This window comes from Arachis stenosperma, chromosome 2 (genome assembly GCF_014773155.1).
Source record: "Arachis stenosperma cultivar V10309 chromosome 2, arast.V10309.gnm1.PFL2, whole genome shotgun sequence".
Taxonomy (NCBI): Eukaryota; Viridiplantae; Streptophyta; class Magnoliopsida; order Fabales; family Fabaceae; genus Arachis; species Arachis stenosperma.
The window spans coordinates 27,746,749-27,754,894 of record NC_080378.1 but is presented as its reverse complement, the minus strand read 5'-3'; the positions used below and the strand labels follow the sequence as shown (position 1 = coordinate 27,754,894).

The 8,146-nt window shown below is 40.3% G+C and overlaps 1 non-coding gene across 1 annotated transcript; it reads left to right on the top strand.

Annotated features, from left to right (window-relative positions):
• Nucleotides 1–5,243: 5,243 nt before the first annotated feature.
• LOC130964905 (small nucleolar RNA R71) lies at nucleotides 5,244–5,347 on the top strand. The gene has a single exon (XR_009080970.1). It is a non-coding gene; the product is annotated as a small nucleolar RNA R71 (small nucleolar RNA).
• Nucleotides 5,348–8,146: the final 2,799 nt, after the last annotated feature.

The window sequence follows — 8,146 nt, the reverse complement described above, 5'->3', positions numbered from 1 at the left end:
AAGTGCACTGGGTCGTCCAAGTAATACCTTACGCGAGTAAGGGTCGATCCCACGGAGATTGGTGGTATGAAGCAAGCTATGGTCATCTTGTAAATCTTAGTCAGGCAGACTCAAATGGGTATGGTGATGAACGAAAATAACATAAAAGATAAAGATAGGGATACTTATGTACATCATTGGTGTAAGAGCTTCAGACAAGTGTATGAAGATGCCTTCCCTTCCGTCTCTCTGCTTTCCTAATGTCTTCTTCCAATCCTTTCTTACTCCTTTCCATGGCAAGCTCGTGTAAGGTTTCACTGTTGTCAGCAGCTACCTCCCATCCGCGCAGTGAAAGCTAATGCACACACTCTGTCACAGTGCTGCCAATCACCGGTTTGGTTCCCTCCCCTACCGGAATAGAATAACTCTTTTGCGTCTGTCACTAACGCCCAGTAGGTTACAGGTTTGAAGCACATCACAGTCATTCAATCATTGAATCCTACTCAGAATACCACAGACAAGGTTTAGACCTTCCGGATTCTCTTGAATGCTGCCATCAGGTCCTGCCTATACCACGAAGATTCCGAAGAATCCAAGAGACATTCACTAAGCCTCAGATGCTTGTAGAACAAGAATGGTTGTCAGTCACCTTGTTCATGGGTGAGAATGGTGATGGGCGTCAATCATCACCTTCATCATGTTGAAGAACAAGTGATATCTTGGATAAAGAACAAGCGGAATTGAATAGAAGAACAATAGTAATTGCATTAATACTCGAGGTACAGCAGAGCTCCACACCTTAATCTATGGTGTGTAGAAACCCCACCGTTGAAAATACATAAGAACAAGGTCTAGGCATGGCCGTGAGGCCAGCCCTCAAATGATCTAAGAACTAGATGTCCAAAGATGATCAAAGGATCAAAAACAATCCAAAGATTCCTAGATGTCAAATACAATAGTAAAAGGTCCTACTTATAGAAACTAGTAGCCTAAGGTGTACAAAGATGAGTAAATGACATAAAAATCCACTTCCGGGCCCACTTGGTGTGTGCTTGGGCTGAGCAATGAAGCATTTTTCGTGTAGAGACTCTTCCTGGCGTTTAACTCCCGTTTTGGTGCCAGTTTGGGCGTTTAACTCCCATTCTTGTGCCAGTTTGGGCGTTTAACGCTGGGAATTCTGAGGGTGACTTTGAACGCCGGTTTGGGCCATCAAATCTTGGGCAAAGTATGGACTATCATATATTGCTGGAAAGCCCAGGATGTCTACTTTCCAACGCCGTTGAGAGCGCGCCAATTGGGCTTCTGTAGCTCCAGAAAATCCACTTCGAGTGCAGGGAGGTCAGAATCCAACAGCATCTGCAGTCCTTTTCAGTCTCTGAATCAGATATTTGCTCAGGTCCCTCAATTTCAGCCAGAAAATACCTGAAATCACAGAAAAACACACAAACTCATAGTAAAGTCCAGAAAAGTGAATTTTAATTAAAAACTAATAAAAATATAATAAAAACTAAACTAAAACTACTAAAAACATACTAAAAACAATGCCAAAAAGCATACAAATTATCCGCTCATCACAACACCAAACTTAAATTGTTGCTTGTCCCCAAGCAACTGAAAATCAAATAAGATAAAAAGAAGAGATATACTATAGACTCCAAATTATCAATGAAACATAGCTCCAAATTAGATGAGCGGGACTAGTAGCTTTTTGCCTCCAAACAGTTTTGGCATCTCACTTTATCCTCTGAGGTTCAGAATGATTGGCATCTATAAGAACTCAGAACTCAGATAGTGTTATTGATTCTCCTAGTTAAGTATGATGATTCTTGAACATAGCTAGTGTATGAGTCTTGGCTGTGGCCCAAAGCACTCTGTCTTCCAGTATTACCACCGGATACATACATGCCACAGACACATAATTGGGTGAACCTTTTCAGATTGTGACCCAGCTTTGCTAGAGTCCCCAATTAGAGGTGTCCAGGGTTCTTAAGCACACTCTTATTGCCTTGGATCACAACTTTATTTCTTTCTTTTTCTTTCTTTTTCTTTTTCTTCCCTTTTTTTTTCGTTTTTCTCCTTCTTTTTTTTTTTTTTGTGTTCACTGCTTTTTCTTGCTTCAAGAATCATTTTTTTATGATTTTTCAGATCCTCAGTAACATGTCTCCTTTTTCATCATTCTTTCAAGAGCCAACAATTTTAACATTCATGAACCACAAATTCAAAAGACATATGCACTGTTCAAGCATACATTCAGAAAACAAAAGCATTGCCACCACATCAAACTAATTAAGCTAGTTTTAAAGATGAATTTGAAATCCTGTACTTCTTGTTCTTTTGTGATAAAAATAGTTTTCTTTTAAGAAAGGTGATGGATTCATATTCATAGCTTTAAGGCATAGACACTAAGACACTAATGATCATAAGACACAAACATGGATAAACATAAAGCACTAAAATTCGAAAAACAGAAAAATAAAGAACAAGGAGATTAAAGAACGGGTCCACCTTAGTGATGGCGGCTCTTTCTTTCTCTTGAAGATCCTATGGAGTGCTTGAGCTCCTCAATGTCTCTTCCTTGTCTTTGTTGCTCCTCTCTCATGATCCTTTGATCTTCTCCAATTTCATGGAGGAGGATGGCATGTTCTTGGTGCTCCACCCTTAGTTGTCCCATGTTAGAACTTAATTTTCCTAGGGAGGTGTTAATTTGCTCCCAGTAGTCTTGTGGAGGAAAGTGCATCCCTTGAGGTATCTCAGGGATTTCTTGATGAGAGGGGTCTCTTGTTTGCTCCATCTTCTTCTTAGTGATGGGCTTGAGGTCATGCCTTCTCAGTTAAACCGGCTTTGGATGCCATAAATGGTTATGGAAAAACAAAAAGCAATGCTTTTACCACACCAAACTTAAAAGGTTTGCTCGTCCTCGAGCAAAAGAAGAAAGAAGAGAGTAGAAGAAGAAGAAATGGGGGAGAGGGAGATGGCTTTGTGGTCGGCCAAAAAAAGGGGGAGAAGTGGTGGTTTATGAAGGATGGATGTGAGTGGTGAAGAGAAAGAGATGTTGAGGTGATTGGTGAATGGGTGAAGAAGAAGGGAGAGAGTGGTGGGGTTGGTGGGGATCCTGTGGGGTCCACAGATCCTGAGGTGTCAAGGAAAAGTCATCCCTGCACCAAATGGCATCAAAATCCACGTTTTGAGCCATTTCTGGCGTTAAACGCCGGGCTGGTGCCCATTCCTGGCGTTTAACGCCAGGTTGTAGCCCTTTTCTGGCGTTTAACGCCAGTCTGGTGCCCCTTTCTGGCGTTAAACGCCCAGAATGGTGCCAGACTGGGCGTTAAACGCCCAACTGCTAGGCTTACTGGCGTTTAAACGCCAGCAGCTTCTTCCTCCAGGGTGTGCTATTTTTCTTCCTGTTTTTCATCCTGTTTTTGCTTTTTTCATTGTTTTTGTGACTTCTTATGATCATCAACCTACAAAAAGATAAAATAACAAAAGAAAATAGTTAACTATAAAACATTGGGTTGCCTCCCAACAAGCGCTTCTTTAATGTCATTAGCTTGACAGAGGACTCTCATGGAGCCTCAGAAATACTCAGAACCGTGTTGGAACCTCCCAACACCAAACTTAGAGCTTGAATGTGGGGGTTCAACACCAAACTTAGAGTTTGGTTGTGGCCTCCCAACACCAAACTTAGAGTTTGACTGTGGGGGCTCTGCTTGGCTCTGTTTTGAGAGAAGCTCTTCATGCTTCCTCTCCATGATGATAGAGGATGTCCTTGGGCCTTAAACACCAAGGATTCTTCATTCACTTGAATGATCAACTCTCCTCTATCAACATCAATCACAGCCTTTGCTGTGGCTAGGGAGGGTCTGCCAAGGATGATGGATTCATCCATGCACTTCCCAGTCTCTAGGACTATGAAATCAGTAGGGATGTAATGGTCTTCAATCTTCACCAAAACATTCTCTACAAGTCCATGAGCTTGTTTTCTTGAATTGTCTGCCATCTCTAATGAGATTCTTGCAGCTTGCATCTCAAAGATCCCTAATTTCTCCATTACAGAGAGGGGCATGAGGTTTACACTTGATCCTAAGTCACACAAGGCCTTCTTGAAGGTCATGGTGCCTATGGTACAAGGTATAGAAAACTTCCCAGGATCCTGCCTCTTTTGAGGCAGTTTCTGCCTAGACAAGTCATCCAGTTCTTTGGTGAGCAAAGGTGGTTCATCCTCCCAAGTCTCATTTCCAAATAACTTGTCATTTAGCTTCATGATTGCTTCAAGGTATTTAGCAACTTGCTCTTCAGCGACATACTCATCCTCTTCAGAGGAAGAATACTCATCAGAGCTCATGAATGGCAGAAGTAAGTCCAATGGAATCTCTATGGTCTCATTTTGAGCCTCAGATTCCCATGGTTCCTCATTGGGGAACTCAGAGGAGGTTGGTGCACGCCCATTGAGGTCTTCCTCAGTGGCGTCCACCTCCTCTCCTTCCTCTCCATATTCGGCCATGGTTATGGCTTTGCACTCTCCTTTTGGATTTTCTTCTGTATTACTTGGGAGAGTACTAGGAGGGAGTTCAGTAACTTTCTTGCTCAGCTGACCCACTTGTCCTTCCAAATTCCTAATGGAGGACCTTGTTTCATTCATGAAACTTTGAGTGGTTTTGATTAGATCAGAGACCATTGTTGCTAAGTCAGAGGTATTCTGCTTAGAACTCTCTGTCTGTTGCTGAGAAGATGATGGAAAAGGCTTGCTATTGCTAAACCTGTTTCTTCCACCATTATTATTATTGAAACCTTGTTGTGGTCTCTCTTGATTCTTCCATGAGAGATTTGGGTGATTTCTCCATGAAGAATTATAGGTGTTACCATAGGGTTCTCCTAGGTAATTCACCTCTTCCATTGAAGGGTTCTCAGGATCATAAGCTTCTTCCTCAGATGAAGCCTCCTTAGTACTGCTTGGTGCATTTTGCATTCCAGACAGACTTTGAGAAATCAAATTGACTTGTTGAGTCAATATCTTGTTCTGAGCCAATATGGCATTCAGAGCATCGATCTCAAGAACTCCTTTCTTCTGACTAATCCCATTGTTCACAGGATTTCTTTCAGAAGTGTACATGAATTGGTTATTTGCAACCATTTCAATGAGCTCTTGAGCCTCTGTAGGCGTCTTCTTCAGATGAAGAGATCCTCTAGCAGAGCTATCCAAAGACATCTTGGATAGTTCAGAGAGACCATCATAGAAAATACCTATGATGCTCCATTCAGAAAGCATGTCAGATGGACATTTTCTGATCAATTGTTTGTATCTTTCCCAAGCTTCATAGAGGGATTCACCATCCTTCTGTCTGAAGGTTTGGACTTCCACTCTAAGCTTACTCAATTTTTGAGGTGGAAAGAACTTTGCCAAGAAGGCATTGACTAGCTTTTCCCAAGAGTCCAGGCTTTCTTTAGGTTGGGAGTCCAACCATGTTCTAGCTCTGTCTCTTACAGCAAAAGGGAATAGCATCAGTCTATAGACCTCAGGGTTAACCCCATTAGTCTTGACTGTGTCACAGATTTGCAAGAATTCAGCTAAGAACTGATGAGGATCTTCCATTGGAAGTCCATGGAACTTGCAATTCTGTTGCATTAGAGAAACTAATTGAGGCTTAAGCTCAAAGTTGTTTGCTCCAATGGCAGGGATAGAGATGCTTCTCCCATAAAAATCAGGAGTAGGTGCAGTAAAGTCACCCAGCACCTTCCTTGCATTGTTTGCATTATTGTTGTTTTCGGCTGCCATATCTTCTTCTTCCTTGAAGAATTCGGTCAGGTCCTCTAAAGAGAGTTGTGCTTTGGCTTCTCTTAGCTTTCTCTTCAAGGTCCTTTCGGGTTCAGGGTCAGCTTCAACAAGAATGCCTTTGTCTTTGTTCCTGCTCATATGAAAGAGAAGAAAACAAGAAAATATGGAATCCTCTATGTCACAGTATAGAGATTCCTTGAGGTGTCAGAGGAAGAAAATGGAAGACAGAAGTAGAAAATTCGAACTTAACAAAGAAGATGGAGTTCGAATTTTGCATTAAGGAATAGAGTTAGTCCAAAAATAGAAGGATGTGAGAAGAAGGGAAGTAATTTTCGAAAATTAAGTGAAAGATTTTGAAAACATTTTTGAAAAACACTAATTGATTTTCGAAAATAAGAGTGGAAAAGAAATCAAGTGATTTTTTTGAAAAAGATTTTGAAATTAGAAATTAAAAAGATTTGATTGAAAACTTATTTTGAAAAAGATGTGATTGAAAAATTATGGTTTTAAAAAGATATGATTGAAAAGATATGATTTGAAAACAATTTTAAAAGATATGATTTGAAAATAATTTGAAAAGATATGATTTTTAAAATTAATGACTTGCCTAACAAGAAAAGATATGATTCAAACATAAAACCTTCCTCAACAGAAAAGGCAAAAAATGTTCAATCAAATCATTAATTGTTAGTAAGTATCTTTGAAAAAGGAAAGAAATTGATTTTGAAAACATTTGATTGAAAAGATATGATTTGAAAAAGATTTGATTTTGAAAACTTTGAAAACTTAAAAAAATTGATTTTGAAAACAAAATCTTCCCCCTTTGCCATCCTGGCGTTAAACGCCCAGAATGGTGCACATTCTGGCGTTTAACGCCCAAACTACTACCCTTTTGGGCGTTAAACGCCCAACCAGGCACCCTGGCTGGCGTTTAAACGCCAGTCTGTCTTCTTCACTGGGCATTTTCGAATGCTCAGCTTTTTCTGTGTGATTCCTCTGCAGTATGTTCTGAATCTTCAATTCTCTGTATTATTGACTTGAAAAGACACAAATTAAAATTATTTTTGGATTTTTAATAATGAGGAATAATCAAAATGCAATGCATGCAAGACACCAAACTTAGCAGTTTGTATATATGGGAAACAACAAAACACTCAAGTCAATAGAATTCAAAGATCAAAACAAGAAAATCATCAAGAACAACTTGAAGATTAATGAAGACACATGCATAAATTCGAAAAATGCAAGAAAAATAGAGACATGCAATTGACACTAAACTTAGGATGAGACTCTAGACTCAAACAAGACATATTTTTGGATTTTATGATTTTGTAATTTTTTTGTGCTTTTTTCGAAAATTAAGTGAAAAGGAAAATAAGGTATCAAAATTCTTAATGAGAATTCCAGGAATCATGCAATGTTAGTCTAAAGCTTTAGTCTAAAGGAATTAGACATGGCCGGCTAAGCTTCAGCAGGACATTGCATTCAAGAGCTAAATTGATGAGAATCAATCAGCTTTGGTGATGATAAGAACATCACCTTGAAACACTAGAATTCATTCTTAAGAACTCTGAAGAAAAAATACCTAATCTAAGCAACAAGATGAACCGTCGGTTGTCCATACACAAGAACAATCCCCGGCAACGGCGCCAAAAACTTGGTGCACGAAATTGTGATCAATACAACTTCGCACAACTAACCAGCAAGTGCACTGGGTCGTCCAAGTAATACCTTACGCGAGTAAGGGTCGATCCCACGGAGATTGGTGGTATGAAGCAAGCTATGGTCATCTTGTAAATCTTAGTCAGGCAGACTCAAATGGGTATGGTGATGAACGAAAATAACATAAAAGATAAAGATAGGGATACTTATGTACATCATTGGTGTAAGAGCTTCAGACAAGTGTATGAAGATGCCTTCCCTTCCGTCTCTCTGCTTTCCTAATGTCTTCTTCCAATCCTTTCTTACTCCTTTCCATGGCAAGCTCGTGTAAGGTTTCACTGTTGTCAGCAGCTACCTCCCATCCGCGCAGTGAAAGCTAATGCACACACTCTGTCACAGTGCTGCCAATCACCGGTTTGGTTCCCTCCCCTACCGGAATAGAATAACTCTTTTGCGTCTGTCACTAACGCCCAGTAGGTTACAGGTTTGAAGCACATCACAGTCATTCAATCATTGAATCCTACTCAGAATACCACAGACAAGGTTTAGACCTTCCGGATTCTCTTGAATGCTGCCATCAGGTCCTGCCTATACCACGAAGATTCCGAAGAATCCAAGAGACATTCACTAAGCCTCAGATGCTTGTAGAACAAGAATGGTTGTCAGTCACCTTGTTCATGGGTGAGAATGGTGATGGGCGTCAATCATCACCTTCATCATGTTGAAGAACAA